This window comes from Poecilia reticulata, chromosome 9, assembly GCF_904066995.2.
Source record: "Poecilia reticulata chromosome 9, P_reticulata-male-v2, whole genome shotgun sequence".
Lineage (NCBI taxonomy): Eukaryota > Metazoa > Chordata > Actinopteri > Cyprinodontiformes > Poeciliidae > Poecilia > Poecilia reticulata.
The window spans coordinates 6966128-6993683 of record NC_088838.1 but is presented as its reverse complement, the minus strand read 5'-3'; the positions used below and the strand labels follow the sequence as shown (position 1 = coordinate 6993683).

The window sequence follows — 27556 nt, the reverse complement described above, 5'->3', positions numbered from 1 at the left end:
ACCTGTTTTATATTATTTAAAACAGGTCTCAATATATAACTACATTATTAATAATATAACTACATTATTGTTTATCACAATAACTTTTGGGACAATCCAACATCCAGCAAATTTTGTTATTGTGACAGAAGTAGCTGAGACCCCAATCTTTACCTTATTAAATTGTTTATCGCTTACCTCTTTAAACCAATGGGTAGCGCATAATTAGCACCGTTTTTTGTTTTTTCACAGATTATCTGTCTCATACTAGGACATAGTGACAGTTTTAACAATTATGTGAAAAAACATCTTCGTAAAAGTGACCTACTGCAGCTTTATTTGGCAGCTAAACACAGTAGAAGGGTCTGAATAAAACGTATGCTTATTGACAAAATCTTCAAAAAACATCTTTCACTTTTCTTCCATTCTACATTTGTGGACTTTTACTTGTTGATCTCACATTAAACCTCATTAAGACACAACGTAATTTGAGGCTGTGATTAGTTTTGCAAGTCTTGTGTTTCTCTCATATGACAGTAACTATTATTGAGTTATTGCTGCTGCAGTAAATGCATCCAGTCTAATTATTCGTGTTCCTTCTTTTTATCTTAAGTTTGTGTGTTCTGTATCTTTGTGTCCTTTGCTATAGTTTTCAGACTGCTCTCTTATCAAACCCAGCTATGGGTCTTCTGCCTAATTGGTATTTTTTCCCCCAGATTCCCCACAAACAACAAACAACAAACCCAATAATCACATTCATAACTTACTGTATTAATGCTATTAAAACCGACACACACTTACAACAAGTACGTGCACAACACGCTCGAGGGCACACAGAAATTCTTATTGATTTATCATCAAGGCATGTTTTATCTCACTACCTCAAGCGCAGCAGAAGTGCATGCTGGGGGTTTCCTTTGCATAGTTACAGCAGCAGCAGCAGCAGGAAGCGCTATAAATCCTGCCATCCTCTCTGGGAAACCAACTTTTCTTGCTGTACGGCGCTACGTTAAGCTAGCTCGAGCCTTTAATGTGATAACTTTGTCCAGGCCAATTGATGTTGAGTGCGTAATCATGCGAATAAGCATCAGCACAATGGGGATCAATAAGAGGAGGGGTAGGGGGGAAAAAAGTCATTTTCAGCATCATAAAGATTCCAGAGCAGCTACTCTGCAAACATATTGATTTGTTGAGCAGATAGTTGGTAAAAGAGAGGAGACTACTGCCGGCATGGAGAAACCGTGAGAATCTCCTCGTCAGCGTGAGCGCACAAGTGATTTATTGTTTGGCATTATTTACCGCCAGAGCTGGTGCCGTGTGGCGGAGCAGCTCTCGCTGACATGTACCGACTCTCACTTACACACCTCTGCAAGGACACGCCGCCGCCGTGTTCGTCTTATAAACAGCTTGTCACTGTCACGTTTTATTAGTCGCTCTGCAATTTTTCTTGTGAGACTGCAGCTTTGCTGTGTCACTTTGTCCAAGGTTATGCTCAGTTCTCACTGTTAGCCAGACGTTTGTAAACCAGAACAGACAGAGAAGCGCGTCCCATCACGTTACGGATGGTCCGTCCGTCTGTCCGTCCATCCATCCATCCAGTTTCCATAACCCATCTTGATTGGTTGTGGTTGGAGCTGCTTTCGTTTCGATTACGGTTAACCCAAAACAACCCAAAACTGATTTACACGCCTAGCAACCAACATGAACCTGACTTGAATCTGAAGAAGCCCTCCAACCTCAATGACTTAATAAATGTGAAACGTTAAAATACCATCGGAAATGTGCAAAGAGCTTGTCATCAATTAAATATAAGAATACGTAGAATAGTTGTTGTCATACTATAACCCTGTGCTTAACTGTAAACCACTGCTCATCAGTTCATTGCAGGTAAGTAATTTTATTAACTATCAATCAAATTTGTTTGTGTAGCACATTTCAGCAACACAGCAGTTCAAAGTATTTTACGTCATGAAAACATAAAAAAACATCAACAATTCATCAGATAGTCAACAGTTGTGAAAACCAAGAATAGACATTACATTGCGTCATTATTATGGTTCAAATGCAACTCTAAACAGGTGGAGGGTTTACTTACTTAAAGGACTACTGTGTTTTGGCTGTTTTGTAGTTTTCTGGAAGATTTGTGGTGCATAGAACCTGAATAGAAGCTTCTCCATGTTTGGTTCTGGTTCTGGGGATGCAGAGCAGAACAAGAACAAGAACCTGAGAGGTCTGGAAGGTTGATAGAAGAGCAGCAGATCTTTAATGTATTTTGGTTCTAAGCTGTTCAGTGTTTTACAAACTAACAGCAGTATTTTAAAGTCTATTCTCCGAGCTACAGGAAGGCAGTGTAGGGGGACCTTAGAACTGGTGTGATGTTCTCCATCTTCCTGGTTTTAGTCAGAACTCCAGCTGCATCATTTTGGATCAACTGCAGCTGGAAGATATTTTAGGCAGACCTGTGAAGACACTGTTGCAGTAATCAATGCGACTAAAGAAACACATGGATGAGTTTCTCTAGATCAGTGGTCCCCAAACTTTTTCCTGTGAGGGCCACATAACTTTTGCCTTCTCTGGTGGGGGGCCGGAGTCAGTTTGTAACAGAAAAAGTGTTACACTTTTATCACCTGCGCTACCGGAAATTGTTGACAGGGTGGGGGGGGTTTGAAAGTTGAAACTGTTCAGCGGGATGGGGGAGGCGTTTCTTGATTGATTTTTACCCAGAAAGCACATGGGCAAAAACCGTTAGTGAAACGGTCACTGGGGCTGACTAGAATGCGGCGTTCATAACAAACACGTGTGTTCATCTGCTCTACCGCTAGCAAACAACCGTACTGATTAAATAACATAAAAGTCAAGCAGTTCCCTAAAACTCCAACAGATGGCAGCAATCCGCCATGCAAAACAAAACACCCACAGTTTACAGGACACACTTCCTGCTAAAGAGCCCCCTGGTGGTTCAAGAAAAATCCACATATAAACCGGAAAATACAATCTGAATGCTCTCTGGTATTGTTCGGAGGGCCGGACCAAATGTGGCGGCGGGCCGGATCCGGCCCGCGGGCCGTAGTTTGGGGACCACTGCTCTAGATCTTCCTGAGACATTAGTCCCTTCAATCTTGGAAATGTTCTTCAGGTGATAGAGGGCCGACATTGTGACTGTCTTTATGTGTCTCTGAAGGTTCAAGTCTGAGTTCATCACTACATCCACATTTCAGGTCTTATCATTAGTTTCTGGCTGTAATAACTGAAACTGTGCGCTGACTCTAGAACTACGACAATAAAACTGGAGCATTTCTGAAGAAACCTAAAAAAGTGAAACTGCTTATCTTACACTACTTTCTACTTAACAGGAATTGTACAGTTGGTGAATTTTGCAGAAAAGTTTTTTGTTTTTTGGGGGTGTTTTGTCAGTGGTATTAACTATCATAACCCTAACTATCAACTATCATAAAACAGACAATGAACACAAAAGTAACAATCTATTTTATACTTCATGGCAGTTCGTTACCAGAAAAAAACGCTCACTTATAAACAGCAAATTGATAACAAGCAATATTATTGTTTAAAAAAAAAACTATTTTGAAATACTGCTTATCTGCTGATACACAAGAAATTTATGGTTGGTAAATTTAGCAAAAGTAAAAATCAGATTAAAAAAACCTGATATTTACTTTGTGGCACTTGGTTACCAGAAAACACCGTCATCTCTTAGCAACAGATTAACAACAAATGTTATTTTTCAAAAAACATAACATTTATTCTGCTCTTTTGAAATACTACATATCTTATACTACTTAACAAGAATTGTGCAGTTGTTGAATTTTGCAAAAGTAAAAATCAGATTAAAAAAAATCAGATTGCAATTTTGCAGAAAAGTGAAAAAAACCAAAACAAAAATATTTTTTTCTGCTATTGGCGGTATGGTAGACAGAGGTGTGCCGAAAGATCGGTCATTGATCATAATCGGCCAATTTTCGTGAAAAAGTGCATGATCGGTGATCGGCGATCATTGGCTCTTGTTGCCAATAAAGATCACCTGCATCTCATTTCGCAGCCTGCCTGTGCAGCTGGTCTCATCTTTCCTTCACACTGTGCAAACACGCAGCAACAAATCCTAAGCGATGTGGAACTATAACGCACTGAGTGAATCGGGAAGTTTGCGTGTTGAGACGGAAAATTGAAGCACGTCAAAATGCATCAACACAACGAAGCCAATACGACATAAAAACAATGGCATACTTGACGGAGTTTGGCTACATCGAGGCTCACTGCAGTAAAAAGACATATGGAGGATCAAATAGCAGGTAAAGCAGCGCAGAGCTACAAACACTCACCCGGATTAGCATGACGGTCAGAAAGCTAAACAAATAACCCGCAAAATTATTTAAGTCTTCGAGCTGCGATGTAAGACGCTGGTTGAACCGCCGCTGTTGAACCGCCGCTACGCGCTACAGGTAGTAATATTTCACAGACGGAGCGCCGCTTCTGCTCCACCTGGTAGTGACTCTCACACCGAACCTCTGTTTAAAGCTGCAGTATCCAACATATGTATTAAAACTTTCGCTGTCCTAACATGAGACATATAATCTCTAAAAAAAATAATCGATCTCCTCCCTGTTCTAAATTACTCCGCTCAGTCAGAAACAGCCAATCAGAACTAGCAGTAGTCAGCTAGCCGCCATGCTATCAGGAAGTTTTCATTCAGTAACTCAGGATTGTTTATTGTAATGGATCCTGTATTTGCCTTTGAATGTTAAGTTTAATACTTGAATTTTTTTGGCAATGTTGAGAGGTTTTATTTTGGCTCTTTGCATTATTTAGCCTCTTCAGAGCCTTCATATGTCATCAGTCTGTTAAAAATAGTATTACAATTTGCAGAATGCCTGTTTTGTTTAGTTTTCTTCTTGGAAAAAGTTATTAAAAACAAGTTTTTGTCTAAATTAAGGTGAATTCATGATTCCTTTTTCCACATAATGTAACCGGTAGTGTTTATGATAAAAAATCAAATGATTTGATTCAGACGACCCTTTTATACATTTTGGTTCTTATCTTTGTTTGGAATAGCTCAGTCCCCCCTCCCACGCAAAGCAAGGCAAGTTGTAGAGCATGATTCATACACAGATTGATTAAATATTAATAAAGTGCTTTACAAGGAAAATTAAGGAACAGCAACAAGAGAATCACATTAAAAATACAAAGTACATCAGAAGCAAAATAACTCTGAGTGAAATATTGCACATAAATATGACTTAATGGAATTACTTGCATTTCCTAAGGTAGACTATGAATAGATTAGAATCAAATGCTGTTATTAATAACTAAAAAACTTAAATATATTCCAATAGCATAAGGATCCATTTAGTTCCCCAAAATGTCTGAAATGAAACAACCAAAAGTACAAAGACACAAAATTAAGACTTAATTAACTAATGAAATACAGGCACTTCTAAAGTGGGTCACAAGGTGGCGGTAAACAATACAGTCAATATTCAGACGAGAAGTATTTCAAGAAATGGGATATTGCTCAAATAAAGCACAAACCTTTGTATATGAAGGCTTACGTCACCAGAAAAAGTCAAATACCAAGAACAGCTGGACAGTTCTTTAGCAAGAATTCGCTTTGATTAGAAGAATGTTAACAGTTTAATAAAATTTGGTTTCTTCAACATTTTACTGCAGCCATACAAATTCCTCCTATTTTCAAAAAACGTCATTTTTCACTTCCATGATGAAGCACTGGGACAGACTTTTGGTCTTGACAGGATTTAACAGCAAGAAAAAAAAAACATTGGAAGAAAACAATATGACACCTGATGTTTTCTCAAATATCCATTATGTTTACCAGCATAACAAAGCTGCTTACTGTCATAATGATCTGCTGGGAAAAAGAAGCCAAATTTAGACAAGCTAAGCAAAAGCAGCAGGTTGGTTCAGTTAAAGAAGCCTCTAGTGGGGTCTGATAACGGTCTAAAGAACGCTTCACCGGAGGAGAACGTTGGAAAACGAGGATTGTTGCTCACAGGAAAATGGTCTGTTCCGCAAATTTGGTTTGAGCTGATAACTGATCTAGAAACGGAGCAAAATCTCGATCCTAATTGTAGAAGCTGTAACTTTCCACCACGACTCAAAAGATCGACATACTTTTACAAGAATGTGTGGGCATTTCTTCAGAACAAAGCAGATATTTATGTTTGCCTGAATGAAAACAAAGAATATGGATGAAGTACAAGAATTATAAAAAAAAACAAAAACATTTTTTTAAAAATTGACAGATTTTTAATCTGTTTTTAAAATTTAGGATCCCGGTAAGGCATCAGCGACATTCTTATCCATGTCCACTATCCATCTAACATTCACTCTCAAAGTTTAAATTAGTCTTTATATTTTGTTTCAGGATCAATCGGCCTGTATTAAGTAACTACAGCACAATCAAGTAACTACCTTCAGATTTATAAAAAAAAAAAAAAAAAAGCTACATACCTCAAATATGACTTAAAACAAAAAAAAATGACTATAATTTATTGTAGCTCTTTCTGAAACTCTGCCTTCAGAAAGTCATCACACCAGCGGTCTTCTATTAACCATTTAACTGTGTTTTTACCAATGTTGCAATGAGAAGCAGCTCGCAGTTCCACCTGGCGTTTGCCAATTCCTGCTGGCTAGTCTGAAGGAGCTGAGAGGGAGGGCGGGATTAAAAGATTTCTCAAACATGCATGAAAGAATCAAGGCAACACTCCAGGTGCGTTTTTGATGAGGGAATGACATTATAAGATGACGTCAAGCTCAAAAACGTCCATTTTACGTAACACCGCCCCTTTAAGAGTGATTTTACGCCTCAACACCATCGTTGTTCATGAGTAAAGAGACGCCGTGGAGGTGTAGGAAGAAAATCATTTTTCTTAGTGTTATAATGTAATCTCTTTACAAAGAAATGGCCTTTGAATTCTGCCGGCCATCCCCCGCTGATTTACAATTTCTTCTCGGCTGTGCACACGTTTTATTTCGGGACGCTGTTTTTTTTTTTTTTTTTTTTAAGATCGCGTCAACCGAGCGCAAGAGAAAAGCTGACGGCCGACGATAAATGGTCCTCTCTCGATGGGGGGGGCATCAAAGTGATGTTCCTTCACCCGCGCGCAGAATCATGTTGCTCCTTCTGCACTTTACTCAGCAACAAACCATCTCAGTTTGACCTTGTCTGCAACGTTTAATGGCTTTAAAAGCAGGCAGAGCTTTAGCCTTTTTTTCTTTTTCTTCTTGCAAAGGCCTATTCACCGTTAACACACAAACACACAGAGAAAGAGACACGAGCAGCAACAAATTCTCACTGCTTGTGTACCACCTAATAACCTTTGTGTTTGGCATATTTGCTCCTCTCTCCAGGACTCTCGACAGACCCGGAGACTTGCTGACCTCTGACCTTTTAGCACACGTCTTACAGTGAAACAGCTCCTGCTTTTAAGCGCTACGTGTAAACTCTTGACAAAATGTGCAAACAAATCCATTCTGCTAAACAAAAACGTCATTAACAAGTCCCCAAAGTGATTGGAGCAAAAAAGACTGTCACTAATTAACAACGTGCTCTGCAGTCAGAAGCTCAACTCAACAAAAGGTGGAGCGGCTGAATTCAATAAACGTCGTTTATTAGTTAAAAGGGTACACGAGCAATTTTGGCAATTAAAATGATGGCAATCTATTTTTGGGCGCCACATAAAGCCTTCTTGTTTTGAACAGTCTTCCTTATTGAAATAATGGATGGCGCCATTGTTTTCAAAATGCTCAGCATCACTTAGTTCAATTTATCTCGGTTTGTTTACCCAGCACCAAACAACGACAAACGTCACCTCCAGTTTACGTCTATTTATATAAAGTTAAGTTTAGATTAATGTAGAATCAATCCGTTTCGTTCCCAAACAGTGCAGATTCAGATCAATTTCTCTTCAAGTACAGTAGAGTCGGAGTTCAAACTTGTTGAACGGATTCAACAAGTTTGAACTCTGACCTTAAAAATCTAAACTGAATCAATTAAATGTTAAAACTGCAGGTGAAAACATAAATTAGCAATTAACCAAGTGCACAATTACCTTTCAAGAACTTTCAACAAGTTAAACAGAAAACTCAGAGCTCACTACTGATCCATACTCTAATCCATTTTTAAATTACTAGATATTTTACTTATAAACCCTGAAAGGTTATATATATTTTTTAATTTAGATCAATTGTAAAACAATAATGTTTTCATCTTAGCACTTGCCTGTGACAAACCTTCTCTGTTCTTGGTATGTTTCACGGTTTTATCATTACATAGAGCACATCATCTGATTAATTATTACGATTATTACTGTTTATTTTTTGTAGAATGTACAGATGAAACAATGTAACATTTATAAGAAACTTTCCAGAAAGGCAAATACAAATTTGGTTCAGGAAAGCGCTGAATCTGGCGTACTCTGGTTGCATTCGAGCGATAGAATAATTCATTTTTTAAACTTGCCTGCTGGTCATTTTAACTCGCGTGGACTGAAATGACACCCAGATTGTAAACTGAAACCGTTCTGACTGTGATTTTACTCCAAGCTCCTGTTCCAACAACGCAGCTGGCATCGAACGCTCGGTGTGAAGCGGCTCCGAGCGCAGCGATGGCATCGAGAGGACAGAAATCTGTACAGCAAACTGGAAGCTTTCAAACTTCTGCCAGTTTAATTTAGTGGGAGGAAAAACTGAGCAACTACACCAGTTTTGCTATCTGGACCAGAATTACGTGTCGCGTCATAAATCTGGCATAAAGACTGTTTTTTTTCTTCTTTTTGAAACAGCTAGTCCAGGTGCAGAAAGGAGAGCCAGGAATCGTCGGCGTTGTTAGCAAACACGAACCGCGTGGTGCCAGGTGGAACCGGCGCTTGGAGCTGGTGGAAGTCAGAGAGTCTATTCATCACTCGGCTTTTTTCCCCTCCACCCATCTCTCCGCCTCCCGCTCCCTCCTCCTCTCTATTTTTGTCTTTCCTCTTCCTTCCGTCAGACTGAGTTGTGTCTTTTCCTGTCCTCTATTTCTGTCCTGCTCCATCCCTCCCTGTCTTCCTCTCCTCTCCCCCCTCCTCCGGTCTCTCTTTGCTTCTCAGGGGTCCTGTTCTAATTCAACACTCATCCTCCAACCTAGTTCTTTGCCTTCCCTAATCCCTCTTTACACTCTAACAGGGTGTACAGGCAGCAGTGTGGGCCCATCCACGCTTCACCTGTTGTCCTGCTCTCCTCTCTGTTTGTCTCCTCTTGCCATCTACTCATTTCCCGTCCTCTCTTCTTGTCAAACCTCTTTTTTTTGCTATAATCTCTCTCCTCTTCTCCTCTCGCGACTTTACAAACTCGTAGCCGGCCGAAGGGGCAGCCAGGAGAGGCTTTGGAGAGAAGCAAAGTCCCTTTCTCAGCGAGGAATTAAGAAGACAGCTGCTTATCCGCCCTCAACACTTCTAAGTCCTCCACCTCCCCCCCTTCCACCCGGCCCCCCGTTTCTTTCCCCCTCTGGGATAAACAACTGCAAGTCTCGTCCGCGTTGCCTGCACACTGTGACCGGACACTTTAACACTCCCAGACTCGATCAACATCTGGCAGATATCACATAACACACCTTAGCTGGGACTCAGGCGGATTCACACAGACTTCACACAGAGCCGTTTTCCTCCAGGAAACTGGGATTGGTCCCAAAAAAGCGGAACACTAACAAGGCACTTAATGGATGCTTTCTCTTTAAAACACACAAGCAGTTCTCTTCTCTTTTTTTCTTTTACTTTTCTAAGGGCAAAACAGCATCGAACTCTTTAATCTGATTATCCTTGCTGTTGTCGGTAACGGTGACAGTCACAAAGGATGCGAGCAAACATGGAGATCTGTAGCAGCGGAGAGCAACGGAACAGCTGCAAGTGATAAACATTAGAATCAAATTGATTTTAAACAACTAAAACTGAAAATTATGTTTGTCCTTTCAATTTACGCTATTTTGTGGTTAATGGAAAACACAGCTAAGTAGCTCACATGTTGGATTGGGACTTTGCTCTTGATCTTGTCAGCAATTAACAACCGGTCCCTTCACTGACCACTATAAGCCTGGAGCACTAAACAAGAGCTGCAGTTCTGCAGATTGTCTGACCCCATCGTCTAAGCATCGAACCTTCTCAAACTTAGTCAAGTCATTACCTCTGCTGCCTAGAAATTACACATCATCCTTTATGTGCACTCACAAACATGTTCCATAAAGATACAATCAGCTTCTGTTTGCCATACATTACAGATTATAAGTTCTGATTAACTTAAGAAGTGAAGTAGACATAAAAAGGCACTTCAGTTACACATATTGAAACTCAAAATCGGCTTTATCCATGCTCTGTTTCTAAGACTTCTTGTCAGAGCCGTTGCAGGATGTGAATAATTGCTGCCAGGATGTGGGAATTTCTACAGGGGTTGCACAAGGTTTTTGTTGCCAGAAGATTGTTAAAACTAGATTTGCAGATGTATAAATTAACAACACACTGACTGGATTATCAAACGTCTGGGTTTAGGGAATCAAAACAGCATTGAGACAGAGAACTGCCTTCCACAAGTGATTGTGTGTCATATGGAAGAGAAAAACTATTCAGACTACATATATATATATATATATCCCTTGGGAAGGATTTCACTCTATATTACGAGATGATCAAGTAGAGCTGGAGGGTCAATACAAAAACGATACAGTGAGTTGTGAACAAGCATTACATTCTACTGCCGAGTCTCAAGGACTCGATGTACCTCCATTGTGATGGCGAGCTGTGATATTAAACAGCGAATGAAAGTGAATAAATGACAAGAATGTCGTCTGAAGTGAACAAACCTGAGGACAAATTACACAGAGTTAGATTGCATTTACGTATTAAGTGACTTTTAAAGGTTTTGGTGTATTAAAGTAAAGCGGGTGATCAATGTGCATTTCGGACTTCTCAGATTTTTACTTGTACAAGAACATTGTGCCTTTTAGGATTGTTGTAAACGATTATTTTAGTAATTGAGTAATCAATTATTCAGACGATTAAACAAGAAACCAAATAAAAATGTTTTGCTAAAACAACATATTGGTAAATACTGATATAATACTATCTGTGTCAAATATGTGCATCCCTTACTGTAGCTTAGAAAATTAACAAAAGTAGCTCTTGTTTTTTAGGTCTACCTGGACAAAAAATTACACAAAAATCTGAAATTGTATTCAATTTAATCATAAAAATAATACAGTTATAAAAAAAATGTGCATGCACCAGTTTTTACTTTACACATTAATCTTAAGTTAATTTAATAGTTGAATCCTCACTTTGCACAGCCATTTGTAGCTTTTATGTCCATGCGAGCGACGGGATTTTTGTTTTTTTGTTTGTTTTGTCATGCACAAAGACACATCTCCCAGCTATGTACTCATTTGTAGCGACCAGGATGGAAGGACATTTATTTTCCACTTTGTCTGTAAATCTTTGCTGTGTTCTGTCTATACCTGCATGCGTCTCCGCTCCACTTGTATAAATACATCCGCTGCGCACTTCGACACCGTTCGCTCTGAACCAGTCACTAGACAGACATTCTGGGAGAAAATCTGTAGTGTTCTATGCCAATGAGGATGTCAAAAATTAATGATAGCCCAAATATTTTCACCAATCAATGAAATCGCCCCGGATGCCCCTGACAAAACATGAAAAGTGGACATATGCAAATAGCGCTTAGGATTTGTCAGCTACTCATAGGTGGAAGTGAGAGCGTTGCACAGCACAAATACTCATCCGGCCAGAACACGGTGTGGTAAATAATAAAGTATAATTTTAATGAAGCTTCAAGGCAGATTATTTTAATAATCAAGGTACTCTAATCATTTGATGAATTTTGCCACATAAAATGCCGACATTAAAATCTGAATTTGTAATCTGACAAAGCCTGAGAAAGTTCAAGAGGTCTGAATACTTTTGCAAGGCGCTGTGGTGTCGGGTTACTTTGCTTTTCAGTACCACATCCATGTAATAGTTGGAGACGGCTTTAAAGACCCTGAAAAACTACACTGAATATAGTCCTGACTGAAAATGGCCGTCGAATTAGTTCAGCCGCGGAACAAAACAAAACTTTGCTGCTAATTAAAACAATTCATGATCGCTTTCCACCCAGAGTCAGTTCTAACTCTCAGCACGCCCCCTTTAGGCCAGTTTTGTACTCAACACTCCACCTCAGCTGCTTTGCCCTTGCCACCCTTGTTGGTGTTCTGCAAGCAATTTCTTTTCCAACCCACCTCCACCCGAGCACCTCAGTTTCATGCAGTTCCTGACTTAATCAACACCATGTGTGTTGTTACAGATGCTTGTTCTACTTAGTGATATAAGGAGGGAAGGGGGGTAACTACTGCTGCTCTCTTAGAAAACAGGCGTATTGCCAAGTATAAATTACTACAGATGGAAATAATCGTCTCAGACTAAAGTGGTTCTGACTAAAATTTTAAGAGTCCACTGTTTTTCTCTTCTCGGTTTACAGTCCAGAAGGCATAGAGTATCCTATTAGAAAACGTTTGTGATGAGCTGTCATTTTGTGGATAGAATTTGCCCTTTTAAGATGCTTTTTTTTTTCATACCGTGATGAAAATTTAATCAAAACTGCTTGTTTTTCACCTCATTAGTTTGAAACCTTTATGTAAGTGTGACAGCCACACCCACACTACATTAGAATCAACAACCCTCATGCACTTTAGCTTATTAGTTTATATATTTATGCTTTTTTTCCCAAAGACATAAACAAATCCTCACAAACTTGAAATAGCGGTTTATTGACCGGTTTGAATGCTGTTGGGTTTAAAATGCTCACATCTCTTTCATTGATATATTATTATCAAGTCGTTGCCCACCTTTGGTTTGTGATTTTCTTGCTAATTTTTGCTTATATGCTTGTTCTGAACGAGCTTGGCTAGATAAAATATGGCGACCAATAATTGCAGACTTTGGAATTATGATTTCTGCTCTTCACCAGAAAATCCTGAAGGAGTATACCTAGCTGTGACTTCTAACCTTAAAGGGGCAGAGTTATGCGTTTTCCAGCCACACAGTTTCATTTTACAGTAAATTCATGCAACTACGTTATATGTAGTTGTTATAAAAATGCTATGTCAAATATGAGTTCATATTTTAACGGCTTGAAATTGGGCCTCTATCTCTTTAAAAACTCCACCTTCAGGAGGTCATCACAACATGGCTCCTCTAATAACCCATTAACAATGTTTTCACTGAGAAGTAGCTCAGCAGATGTCCAGTTCCACCAGGTGTTTGCTAATTGCTGCTGACTAGTCTGAAGGAGCTGAGTGGGGCCGTTATGGAGGAAGGCTACTCTGTGAGGGAGGAGCTCCGTGGAAGATGGCGTTCGGTCTAACCAGGTGAATGGTTACCACGGGAGATTAATAGATCAAAGCAGCACTCCAGGTGTGTTTTTGATGAAGCAACAACATTAAAACATGACATGAAGCTCAAGAGCTGTTATACAGCAGGACAACGATATGAAGCAAACCAGCAGGTTCACCTCGGAATCCCTGGGGAAAAAATGGTTTTGAAGCTGTGTAGTCAAAGCCTAGACATGCGCAAAAGCTCTAAAATGTTGCTAAAGTAACCACTTCACTGTCACCTTTAAATGTTCGTCATTGAGGTCATCTCATGAGGTCATCAGATGACCTCATGAGGGGTTCAAAACAGTTCTTTAAAATTACATCATATCAACGTAAAGGAATCAAACACTTGACGGCGGTCGTTGACACAAACAGCTATTCAGCTAAACGGGGTAAATGCTTCATTTTTACAGCATCCTACATCCTGACTCAACAGAGTTGGCAGTCTTCCTCCATGACCATCATCATCAGCAGCAGCAACATCAGCACATATTTATTGCAGCCACTTGTTGCAGACAAGAGGCAGTGGCATCATTTACCCCTGGCTAACCAGTATTCACAGCGCTATCATTTCCATGTCGTCACCAGTCATTCATTGTTTAAGCGCTGCTCAGTCATTTTGCCCGCTGCACACAAAAAGGGCCCGTGGCGACGCGTACCGCCAGAGCTGCCTGTTAACTGGAATGTAACACCATGTCCTTCGCCTCACCCCCACCGGGCTGGGACTTGGAGGCAGGCGCATGAGATGCAGCCGAATGGCTTCAAGAACTGGCAGGTTCCTCTGAGGCTTTTCAGCCAGACAAAGAAATGGAGCCAGACGAAGAGCTGAAATGAAGAGGAAAGGGATCCAGAGACTTTAACGGCATAAAGGGGTGTAACAAAAAAAAAGGAAAGAAAGAAAAGAGAATGATGAGTAGAGATGTGGGGGGAAAAGACAGATTCATGCTAATGAGCGACTTGCCCTTCCCCGTGTTGCTTTGGCGGATGGCTGCCATCGCCACGTGTACGCTCCGGCTGATTAGGCAGACAGACAAATGGATAGGAGGGGGATAGGGCATTACCGCAAGCGGAAAAAGGCTCCTGGAGGAAAAGAGACGGGTGAGGATAGCTGCAAGAGAGATGATAATGTTTTTTTGAGCCAGCGCCCTGTGGCACGCTCGTTTCTCTCTTAATTAGACGACAGGTTCAACTAAAACAGCCCCTCTGAGGGAAGGAATGCCACCAGACGGGATTACGAAGGTGCAGATGCTAGCTAGATATGTGTACTTGCTGGGTCTTGTTAATAAAACATTTCGCAGAGACCTTTAAGGGTGCACAAAAACGTAAGTTGTAGTGTTGTAAGGCTTTTTTTGGTTGTTTTTTTTTTGCTTTTCATGGATACAGCATTCTTGGGAACAGATTGACTTTCTCTCGCTGCTCGTTTTGGAGCTACGCTTTGGTTATACGGGTTTTTTTTTTTTCATCATCTTCGTTATGAACATATTCATGAGCTTTCTCTCGCTGCATAATTCTCTGTTTTCCAATTTTAGCAACTGATAATTAAGTTAGCTTTCTTATTGCTAGAATAAACGCTCTGTGAAACTTAGAGACTTGCACAATGCCTTGCTTGATAATTACTCTATCGCTCCACTTTTCTGTTTAATAACAGCAACAAACCTCAATATACTTTAAGGATTTTATACAATAACAAACACCAAATAGCACATCATTTATAAAGTTGAAGGAAAATGATTCTTACAGTCCCTATAAAAAGCATTCACCCTCCTGGATGTTGTATCCTTTTCACTGCTTAGATGAATCAACCGTGATCAACTAAAGTTGACTTTTTTGAGGGGCAAAAAAGAAAAAAAGATATTCCCATACTTCACAGTGGGAATGGTGCGTTTGAGGTGACATTCAGTTTTTGGTGTCCATCAAACATGGCGTCTTGAATAGCGGCCAATATGCTCCATTTCGGTATCATCAGACCAAATATCTTTCTTCCACGTCCCGTTTGGCAAATGCTAGTCGACCCTTGATATGAGTTTTCTTCAACCAGTTTATGGTTTTCTCCCATAAACTGGTTGTATACTTTTAGTCTACTTTTGATTACTTGTTTTTGGTGTCCATTTTGTGCAACCAGTTTCCTTCGCAATTTATCTGATGACTAAGTAGAGTCCATCTGTGGGTAATTTAAGCTAAGTTTAAATGTGGATAATGGGTGAAGGTCTCGGAGGTTTGCGAGAAAACAATAATTAAGCACCAAGTTAAAGTTTTACAGAAGCCTGGAGCGGTGTAAGGTTAGAAAAGTACACACTGAGCTTTGGATGCCTCATGCTGGTTGTGAAAACTACATTTTGATTTGAGAAGACCAAAAGCATGCACACTAAAAGAAACGGGGAGAAAGTTATTTCTTATTGGGAGACTTAACTCAGTCAATGACCCCCCACAGCTACACAGAACAACAGACCAGATGTGGCTTCTAAGGAGAGAAAAAAAGAAAGAAAACATCAAGTCAGCAGTTGAAACAAGAGCAAATAATGCAAATTGTAGAGTAGTAGAAAAGGAAAGGAAAGTGGTCTATATTCATATTCGTATGAATATAGATCACATTCATATAGTGGTCTATATTCATATTCGGTAACACTTTATTTGAAGGGGTGTTCATAAGACTGACATGACTGTCATAAACATGACATAACGCCTGTCATAAACATAAAGTCTTTATGAATGTTTATGACTGTTGTCATGAAGTGTCATTCAGTAAATAATGACACTTTCAATACAAAGTTGTGCTAAAAGTTGCATTAAAAGTGCCAAGGTTGCTTTATTTTGTCAATGATGACACTTTAATGCAAAGTTAACAGTTTTAATTGAGTTTTAGAGCAATTTTTAAAGAAACTTTGCATTAAAGGTGTCATTATTTACTGAATTTTTACTTTTACTTCATGACAACAGTCAGAAACATTCGTGAAGACTTCTTCATGTTCATGACAGCCATGTTATGCCATTTATGACGGTGTCGTGTCAGTCTTATGAATACCCCGTCAAATAAAGTGTTACCATATATTCTGATGGACTCCAGTGTGCAGCGTAGCGTGCCTATGGCAACCATAACATACTTAGAAGTAAAACAAACACACCCACGAGTGTAGTCAGAGTCCAGGTCTAAAAATGTGTGGAAAAGCATGAAATTACGGTAAAAGCCTATTGACTATAATTGCAGCCAAAGTTGATTTTTAAATAGCTTTGCATCACATGGCTAAATAAAAACATTTACAGATTTTTAACACATTTTGAAAACCATGAATAATTTTCCATCCACTTTGCGTTCAGACTGTCAAAAATGTCGATAAGCCCACTGCCCCCAAGTACGTTTTTGAGGTTCATACTGAGGAGCGTCCTGACTGTGATCAGCATTTCCATCGAGAAATGAGAACATTTGATCTGAAGGCTGCTTTTAATGTGAAGTTAATTTCACCCACAGCTTTCATATCTTTATCAGTAGGAAAGTAAGCTGCAATTTTCATCTAATACAATTCTTCTGAAGAATATTCAGTCAGGCCTAAATCAACAGCTTCTTCAGTACGATCGTATTTTTGCTAGAGCTCAACAAACATAAAGTAAGAATAATCCTTATGGCAATATTTCATTGATTCGATGGATTAAGACATAAAAGATTCATAACGTTTGGACTCACTGTTGGATTCACACATGGATATCAACTGTAGATGTGTTTTCGCAGCTGTTAGTCCAGTAGACTCGGCTCAATTGGGGACCAAAATGGCAGCATTTGTTACATTTTCAGCTGGCGCTGTTTGCTTTCACACTACACTGTGTCTAACAAAATAAGCCCTTTGTTCCCTCCCTCGCCTGTGGTGGCGCTGCACCAAGAACTACTGATGGTAACAATGCAAAAACCTCAAAATAAGACACGAACACAACTTCCTTTCTCGCAGAATGTAAACAAAAATGGAGTAGAAGTTGAAGGATGATTTGTTTGTATGAACCCAAATACCCTGCGCTATAGTCCACTTCCTGCTTTTGGAACAGTCTCTTGTCCGTCTCAAGACCAAGGTTTTGAGATGAACCAGAGTTTGCTCTTTTATTTGTCCTCTTCAGAGTTCAATAGGGAACTCACACCTTTCCAAACAAACTGTACTTTCTAGGTAAATGCAAATGCCTTTTGGCTTACTTTTTACCCTTACTGCAATTGGTGGCCTCATAAAACCTGACAGCAGCTCAAATTCCTTAGGTCCTTCAACTAGGCCTGTCACAATAAACAACAAATCACAATCAATTAATCGCATGATAAATTAAAAGAAACTCAATTTTCAATCGCTTGAATTATTATTTTTCTCTTTTTTCTCTCATTTTAACAAAAATTGATTGATAAAAGTCTTCAGTCTGGTGTTTTGGTCTCAACAATATTTTATTTTATTAAAGATAATTTTGTTTACAGAGACTTCACAATTTATTTTTTTGTTGTTTCTGTTTAATTTATTTTGGATATTCCAAATGTCTTCCAGTTCCAGTGTTTAAATGTTAATTAGAATTTAAAGTTGATTGATCTTTGAGAACATGTTCTTGAATTCTTATGCCATCATTACTACTATATTATTTGAAAATGTTCTCAAAAGAGCAATCTTATCGTTTATCGCGATAAGTTCTGGGACGATTTATCGTCCAGCAAAACGTGTCATCGTGACGGGTCTACCTTCAACTAGAAACACAGACGATGCAGCGCTCTCATGCCGCGTTCTAGAAGCAAACATCCTGTCTTTGCCCCAGGAGGTTTCTGAGGCCAGAGGTAATTCAGTCACTTTGGTACCAAAGACTGATCCATGTTCAAAGCAGCTTGAATTGCTTCTGTTGACCATCAGGCTGTAACTGAGACCCTCTGCCTGTCATCTTTTTTACTTTATGTTGTCACTCACGACCATGCAGCTCCCAGCTTGTAGCACAGAGTCCATCATCTATCTGATCACGCATGTACCCGTATTCGGTTTCATGGTCTTGTGTGTACTTGCGTGTGTGTGTGTGTTGCCTGTACGCTGAGTCTTAGTTTTAAAGCTGGTGGGAATCGAGATGGACAAGAGTTTTAGTGTAATGGAGACCCATTCAGCACGCAAACATCCTTCCCAGAAGTCCCGCTGGGATCAGCCCCCTCCATCAAAAGAGAAAAGAAGAAGAAGAGGAAGAAAGGAGAGGAGGATGAACACACAGGAAGTCATTATAATCTGCATAGAGATTGGTTTGACCTCATCATCCACCCTCTCAATGACTGGACACAACAGATGTTAGAGGAGGTGGAGTAGAGGGAGTGGGGGCTGACAGCTGGACATTGTCTGTCTGGGCCAGCTATTGTTGAAGAAGAAGGGGGAGATAAGATAGAAGTGTCAGGTTACCCATGTTTAACACCATCTTTGGCTGAGTCCTTTGACTGAAACAGAGCTGTGAAAAAGTGACCGCCCCCTTACTATAGCGTTGTTTATTTCTTTACATTTCTGTCACGCTTAAATATCTCAGATCATAAAACAGATGATCCTACCAAAGATAACTTGTCAAAAAGTAGCAGCAAAGCAAAGTCAAACACTAGCTGTGACCTAAACCAACAACGGTGATCATCAACTGTGACGAGTCAAAAACTCCTGGTTAAATCTAATGAAAAATATGTTCTTGTTTTTTACATATTTGTGTAAAACTAACACTATGTACCATACCATAGTATGAGACTGATAATCCTCTGTCTTCCCCATATTTTATCTGAACAAATTCGCTGCTCTGTCAAAAACAACCCATCAGAACCAGGAGGAGGGTCTTAGCACTGTCAATTACGCTCATGTATGCACCGCTCACATCCTCCCTCTTTCTCTATGCTAAGCTGTAGTTGGCTCCCCAAACCCGGGAGCCTGTCCTGAATGCTAAGGCTAGCTAGCATAGCCGGCAACAGTTTTGCTGAGATGGTAAGATGCTTCACCACCTTTGGTACATCTAACAGCGCGTACATGAGGTCGATTGAAAACGCTAAGACGGCTCTGATTTCTTGTTTCTACATTTATTCAGATGGCAGCAGCAGATTATCTGTCTCAAATTATACTGTCACGACATAGTGAGAGTTTTTAACAAATATGTTACAAAAACATATTTTTGTAAAAGTTATCTACTGTAGCTTCAAGATCTCACCACAGCACCAAAGTTGGATGTTAAGTCAACCTCTAATTGGGTCAATATAAACTACCTTTTTGAGCCATTGAGAGGTGGACTAGCTGGTGTGTTTAGAATCACGGTTCTGCTCTGTAACAGAGGTGCTACTTGAGCTAAAGGTCTCGGACTGACAGCTGGAGATTTGGACATAAAGCAGAATTCATGGCTCCATCAATAACAATAAGTCGTCCTCGATCATATTCCCTTAATCATCATGTTCGACTGTAGTTATAATGCTCTTTTTCTGAAAGGCTGTTAAGTTTTCCACCAGCTGTAACTGGACACAGACACACACCTCCCATAATGATGTAGGTTTCGTAGGCTGACCTCTCCAGGGAAGGTTCAGCCCTGCCCCATATTTTCTCCTTTGTTTGGATAATAACTCACACATTTGTTAAGATTCCCCCCATCCACAGTCAGTCCATCTTCTTTACAACATCTTAATGTCGTCTACTCCACGCCTGGCTTTGTAACTCTTTCCAGACTCATTGATCTCAGTGACTTTGTTTTGTGTCTGCTCTATCTGTAGACTGGGTTACATTTTCATTGCAATAGATGCAGATCAATTGGGGACAAAAGTTGCAACATTTGTTACATTGCCAGCTGTGTGGTTCGCTTCCACACTGCATTGTGTCAAACAAACCAAATCCTTTGAAAAACCTGTTCCTCTCCTCGCCTGTGGTGGCGCTGCACCAAGAACAACTGAAGGAAGCAACACAAAAACCTCAGAAGAAAACATGAACACAACTTCCTTCTTTACACAAAACTGGAGTGGTGTCAGATTTTAGCAGAGGGAGGATTTATCTTTTGTCCAATGAGCGTTTTCTCCTGCTAGCAAAAGATTCTCGCATGTTTGTTTTGGTTGTATTTACCCAGAATGCCCTGCGCCGTAGTCCATTTCCTGCTTTTAAAAGTGGTCTCAGGTCTGCTTGGCATTCACATATGAATTCAAACCATGGAATTAGTAAAGATGAACCAAAAAAATGTGGCTAGTCAAAACTGCTCCTTAAGAGCAGCAACTACTTTTTTCCACAGCAACAAATTGGTCTGCATAGTTTTTTTTAACTTAAAACATAAAATCATTTAAAATGTGGTTTTAGGATCTAGTAAGAAACTTTTAAGCATTTAAGAATGACAAAACAAAGCAAAAACAAAGAAATTGGCAGAAAGGGCGAATAATCACTGCAGATGTAGAAGTACAAAGAAGAGCTGGAGCCAGAGAGGGCAGGAGGAGGCATTGTGTGGAGTTAATTTCTGCTTCTTTGACACAAGAGTCCTTGAACGTGATAGAATCTGAGGCGCTGAGGCACAAACTTCAATTTACTCATGATGGAGGTCCAGAATATTATGACCTAATCGAGTAGATTAAATGCTTTTTTTTTCTCTTCGTCTAGTTCAGCTATTTTTACATTATTGGTGTCAAAGAAATTTGATCAAATTCCATGAATGACATTGTTTGTCATGTGATACAGAAGCTGTTTTTAATTAAGGGTAAAACAAATTCTTGTAATACAAACCAAAATAATGGATTAAGAACTGGTTGTTTTTGCAGCGGAAGATTAAACCCTGAAACGGCAAAAACCGATTAGAACGAAGAAAAAAAACAAAAAACAAAAAGCTGGATTAAGGGAGACGGAGAAGACAGACAGATGGGTGAGCAAAGGCAGGCGTCTTGCATGGTGGACAGCCAAGTCTGACAACTTCATACAGGACAAAGGGAGGGGGGGGGACTGCACTGTAAGGGAAGAAACCCTAAAGACGAATGATTCATGACATTAAGCTAGCATTGGCAATTTCATTTCACCAAGAGGTTAAAAGGAGAGGAAATATTAGACACTTTGCAAAAATAGAGAGGGGGTGAGTGTTCCCTTTTAGAAATCCCGGAAGAGAAAAAAATGTATTTCCGAATTCAACGACGCCACGGCCAAACAGGAGGACCGAACAGCTGAGACAGAAATGAGAGGAGGGAGCTGGGAAAGGAAGGGGAAAAAGTGATGCAAGTTGTTCAAAATTAGCCGCATGGACGTCGTTACTTACCAATACTCCCTAACAAGAGCCAATTTAAAAAGAAAGGCAGGCACACCATAGAGCAGGCTTGATGCTATACATCTGCTTTGATGAAGTTAATTGGCCTTCCTTGGTTTCTGTAGCTTTCATTGTCGTAAAGAGTACACACACCCTTACAAGCCTAGAGAGCCAAGTCCAGTATCCCCCCCCCCCAACCTAATGAGACAGCATTCACGCTAGGCTGGGTTTTTTACGCCGGCAAAGAGACAAGGCTTCACAAATATTTCAAGATCAAAACAGAAGAAACTGAAAAGTTTTAAGGCTTCGTTCTAATTTGGTAGCTAAAGTTTAATTATGCCTCGATGTGAACTCACTCCGAAATGAAAGGTTCCGCTCTGTAGCTTCCTCTGCTGCTGTTTTCCACGTGATCTTCCTCGATCTCTGCTGAACGTATCAAGCGTACCCTGATGACCTCAGCGGTTGCTTTAAGCTGATGAACGCGCTCCACTCCTCCTGCCTGCTCCGTCTGCTTGGCAGTCTCAAACTCCAGTCCTCAAGAGCCGGTGTCCTGCAACATTTAGATGTCCCTCCGCTTTAGTACACCAATATTAGCTCATTAGCTTGGCTAGCAAGGCAATTTAGCCATTGACCTCCACTGTGTAGGATAAGAGACTTAACTAGAAGTTGTTCCTCTTGCTCTTGAGGGCAGTTTGAGAGACCACTTAAAATGATCAGTTTCTTTGGTTTTACTTTTTACAGGCATTTGTTTCAGTAAAATTAACTTTGTTCTTGTATTCTATGAACTACTGACAACATGTCTCCGAAATTCCAAGCAAAAATTTAATATTAGTAGAAAATGAGAAATGATAAAAACAATAAAAAAAAGATTCAGTGCTTTCAGACCTCAAATAATGCAAGGAAAACAAGTTCATATTCATTTAGAAATTATACTAATGTTTTAACTCAAGAAGAGTTTAGAAATCAATATTTGGTGAAATAAGCACAAGGTTTTTAACCCTCCTGTTGTGCTTTCCCTATACACAGAAAATGAGGGCTTCAATGAAATGGTCTCTTAATTTTGTGTGTGTGTGTGTATATATATATATATATATATATATATATATATATATATATATATATATATATATATATATATATATATATATAATGTGTGTATGTGTGTGTGTTCTTGCTCTCCACACACTCTGTCGTCCCCCTTGCCACAGCTATGGTCCTGATCGTGTAGCTGACCCGTTTTCTGCCTCCTCACCCATCGGCTTCTCCCTGACCGTTCTGTTACTGAGTTACTGTCGGCTTCATAAACCTGGATCATGGTTTCTGGATCTGTTCTGACACATTACGTATTTGTTTTAGATAGAGATATTGTTTTTATTTTCACCACCACTTCCAAAGCAGCAACGATTAATACAGAACAAATATAAGCAGCGATTCACTGAGGTCACTGAGGTTAATCAGTGGAACTAGGTAAGTATTCTCCATACTCTCAGTGGAGGTTTTTAAAAACGTCGAGCCGCTTGGTTTGAAAAGGCAAACATGAACTGACGTTAGGTACCTTTGCTCTAGATCCCATGTGTCAAACTCAAGGCCCAGGTGCCAAACCTGGCCCCTCCATAGCTTTTAATGTGGCCCTCTGGACTCCAAATTGCATAGATAAGTCCCTCCAGTTTTATTTTTACTGCAAATTTCCCTAAAAATTAACCCAAAACATTTGGTCTAAGTGACTGTGAAGTTGTAGTCTGTGACCGATACGGAAATCAATAAAAAGTCACATTTCACATCACACGCTAGCGCAAATATCATAAATGTCTTAAAGATATTTCTAAATTAGCACCAACAAAATCTGACCAAAAAAAAAAAAAACTAAACAAAAACAATCAAGAAATCCTGGACAGTCTGATCAATGTGAAAAGATGTTCAATATTATTTAATTTTAAGAAACACTTACTGACTGTTGAAACAAACACCTATTTAATGATATTTTAACAGCTTAATGGGCTTTATGAATATCTTCTGGCACAACCTTGACTTTAAGAACATTCTGATTTTTGATACGGCCCAAAATAAAAATGAGTTTGACACTCCTTCTATAAATGGACGAGTTGGTCTGTTTACATTTTATTTCAGTTTTCTCTGAAGGCTGCAGCAACACTTGCAGTTTCTGAATCAAGAAAAAAAAAGAAACTTTCTAAATAAGAAAAAAAAAACCATAACATGTTCTCCTTCTGCACCAACGCTGCAGTCTAACACAATGTACAGTGGTTACAGATGTGCCTGCTGCTGTTTGTAGTTAAGTCCAGAGTTATATAGGCATACTAGCTCAATCCTGATGCTAATAAAACAAGTTGCTCGTGCAGTTCATGCTGCTGGGAGGAGAAATAAGTACAAATTATTTTCGCTTGTTACCATTTCAGGTTATCTGCCTCCACAGCAGCAGCACAAATGGAACCAATATGTAGATCAATACGTAAAAATCTGTCGTGTTTCATTGCTTAAAAATATGACAAATTCAACCTTTAAGTGAGTCTCTTTAAATCGTCTTTCGTGAACTTTAGCAAGACTCTTGGCGCAGAATTATGCCCGATAGAAGTTTTCACATGTAGCCGATCTGTCACATTTACCCAATAATATCAGACATCAAAATTACACGGTTGCGTCTAACAAATCTCTCCAGAGAGCTTCCCGAGCTGTAATCATAAGTTCCTCGAGCCTTTCCTCACTTTTTTATTGCACACTTTATTGAACAATCACTCCTCTGCCTGACAAACAAAATAAATCTGAACCGAGAGCAAAAGACCAGTTTTCCAGATTTATCCCCCTCCATGCTTTTACTGTCCCCTTATTCTCCGCCGCTGTGCAACCGTGCTTCATAACTGCCAGGTTTCATGTGTGCCTCGAGTCTAATGCAGGGCAACAATAGCACATGGATAGCATTAAATATTTACTGCTACATCTTCTTCCTGTCTCCAGTCGGATAGCCTCCAAGAGTCTGAACAAACGGCTTCGCGTACGTACACACAGGCTCTCTATGCGCAAAACAAAAGGAAGCGTTGCTCTATAAAACCGCTTCGTATTTAAAAATGTATAATTGTGAGATTTTAAAAGGAAGCAAAAGTAGAAACGCTGCAATAATGCAAAGTCTTACAGAGTGTTTTTGGTCTATTTTCTTGTCCAACTATCTCAGTACGTTTGAAATAAAGCAAAACTAACTTAAAGAGAAATAAGCTTGTTTTAAGACAAAAAGTACAAGTTCCATTAGCATCTCACTTTGAACACGGAAAGCACATCTTGTTATGAGTGAAAATAAATACGAGCTTAAATTATCCCAGTCCAATGTTTGGTCCTTTTAAACATAAGTGGAATTTACAGGTGGGGTAAAAGGAAAAAAAAAAGTTAATGTTTTTTTTTTTTAAATGGAGAAATGAAGCAGAAGAAACGAAGAGCCTGCTGTACCTGGGGAAACGGCTTAGCTTCAACTGCTGCTCTGCCGCCAGCCGAGGAGGGAAACTTTCTATGAAAGACTCCTGCAAAACTGGCACCTGTTGGTGCCAGACTTGGGGAGGAGGGGTAGAAGAAAAATGTCTGTCTGTCCAGTGATAAGAGTAAGCTTCACTCTGGAAATAATTACTGGACACAAAAATCCGGCTCTGACAGTCTGCGCGCTTCGCCACCAGGGCTCAGAGGAGTATGCTAAAATCAACTTAAAGCTATCGCTCTCTTCATTCGGTGTGGACAGACATATATGTATATAGCGTCAGCTTTTAGCCACATGTCATTTATTGACTTTTCTATTACCCAGTGCTACAGCTTTGTAGACGAATAAGTTGGTGATTATGTTATCCTTTTGAGAAAACAGTAAAGTGCTCTCTGTTGGAGGCCATTTTCCGTGTTTACTACCATTAACGTAACAGTCTGCATGTGTGAACAGCAAATGTAAGGAGTTTGGGTTAGACGAGGGTGATTGCTCTAAGATTGCAGCTTTAGCTTCCCTGCTGTACGCTGGACTGATTCCAAAGATTCCTCAGTTTGAAACGTTTCTCTTGGGAAAGATCAAACCTATTTGCTACATCGCCTCACACGAAGTCGGTCAAGTCTCTTTCACGAGAACATTGTATATACGGCAACATCCACGCACAGATGTCTGAGTTCCAGCGCCGCATCTCGAGGTGCCATTGTGCGCGGCCGCTCAAGTGGTTTAATTCGGTGACAATGAATAAAATGAGATGTAATTATTTTCAGGCGGGGCGCCGTTCTTCTTGCTGGGCAGAGCAACATGTGTTTTTTTTCTTCCTGGACTCCATTGTATCGGTTTTTACTGTAGCCGGACAGAGGTTAACGTCTTGAAATCAAATTGCGAGGCTCCAAACAAACAAGTGAGTTTGTGTGTGTATGTGTGTGTGATAGGGTGGCAGAGGAGCGGTTGAGTAGGTGTGTGGTTGGACCTGCAGGAATTGACAAAAAGTGAAGCCTGTGGCTATCATCACAGGAAATGGCCTGAGACATCCGCTTCTCCGTCTGCCTGCCACCCAGCCTCCTCTCCCTCTCCACGTCTCACGCGGCCGCTATCTTTCAGCTCATGCGACCTTATTCTCTGCCTCTTGAGCTTTCTTTCCCTCTCTATCTCCTCTTCTAGCCTTCTTTCCATTTCCTAAGATAGTTTTCTATTTCCTTTTTCCTCTCCGAGTCCTCTCAGTTAGCAGTTATCTTTTTTTTTTTTCCAACTTTCGACGTCTCCTGCTCCATCTCACTCTCCAGACTACATTCGTTATTTTTTTCCCCTCCCTCTCTTCTCTACACACAGGCGTGTTTTACTCTTCCTCCGTATCTAACGGTGCTGTTTCTATCTTGCTGCGCTCCCTCGGGTGAAGCAGAACAGGTGGAGGACAAGCTGATAAGTCTCCCATCTGACGTGTCTTTTTCCGGAGGCCATCGCTGTCTCTTTGATCCGGTGGCATTTGAAACACACTTTTATTTATTGTTTTTTTTTGTCCAGCAGCTTTTCAAGTTACTAACCTTTGTGTTTCTGTTAGTTTTGTAAGATAACCCCCCTAAAAAAGTAGGACAAAATTAGGAACATTTTCACTTTTTTTTCAAAATCTTTCCTCGAATAAAACTCAGAAAAATATAGCATGCATTCATATTCAGCCCCCTAGAGGCTGAATTACTTTTGCAATAAGAGCTGCATAGCTTTTGGGGTTTGCACAGCTAGAGAATTAATTTGTTCCTGGAGCATCGATGAGTTGGATGGAGAAGTCCAGTCTGACCACACACACAGTGGCTTACAGAAGTATTCATACCCCGTGAACTTTTCCACATAGCAACCAAAAACCATAAATATAATTTTATTGCAATTTAATATAAAGGATCAAAACACAAAGTGGAATACAATTATGACTGATTTTCTTCTTATTGGCCTCATTGCTCACTCTGTCAGTAAACAGGAAGGACCATGGTAGGTTTGAAGCGGTTTTTGGATGTGCTGAACAGAGCTCTATGAGCTGCTTTTTAAAGGTTGAGATGCTACTTTACGATTTAAACCTGCTTTAAACTTCTCTACAACTTTCTTTCAGACCTGCTGTGCTCCTTGGGATGTTTTCACATCTGATACTCTGGTATTCTTGCTTCACTTTGGGACAAAAATTGCTACATTTGTTACACTTTCAGCTGGTTTGCTTCTACACTGCATACCCTTGGAGAAGCTTGTTCCCCTCCTCACCTGCGGTGGCGCTGGAACAAGAACAACTGAAGGAAACGACATGTAAACCTCTGAGGAAGACATCAGCCAAATGCAGTGGCGTCAGGTTTTAGTGGTTGTAGGATTTCTCCTTTGTCTTTGGCAAAAGACCATGAACCATGTCTCCCGCTAGTGCTAGACACTAGAGTTTGTTTTGGTAGTATTTACCTAGAATGCCCTGCGCTGCAGTCTGCTTCCTGTTATTG

The 27556-nt window shown here is 40.0% G+C and overlaps 1 long non-coding RNA gene across 1 annotated transcript in view; it reads right to left on the bottom strand.

Moving 5' to 3' along the window:
* The window catches only part of LOC103469749 (uncharacterized), a 60183-nt gene that overhangs the window by 6435 nt on the left and 26192 nt on the right, over window positions 1-27556 (bottom strand). Inside the window, exons 2-3 of the long non-coding RNA XR_014089100.1 lie at window positions 21973-22166; window positions 2075-2170 (exon numbers count right to left, since the gene is read on the bottom strand). This is a non-coding gene — a long non-coding RNA (uncharacterized LOC103469749). The remainder of the gene's footprint in view (window positions 1-2074; window positions 2171-21972; window positions 22167-27556) is intronic.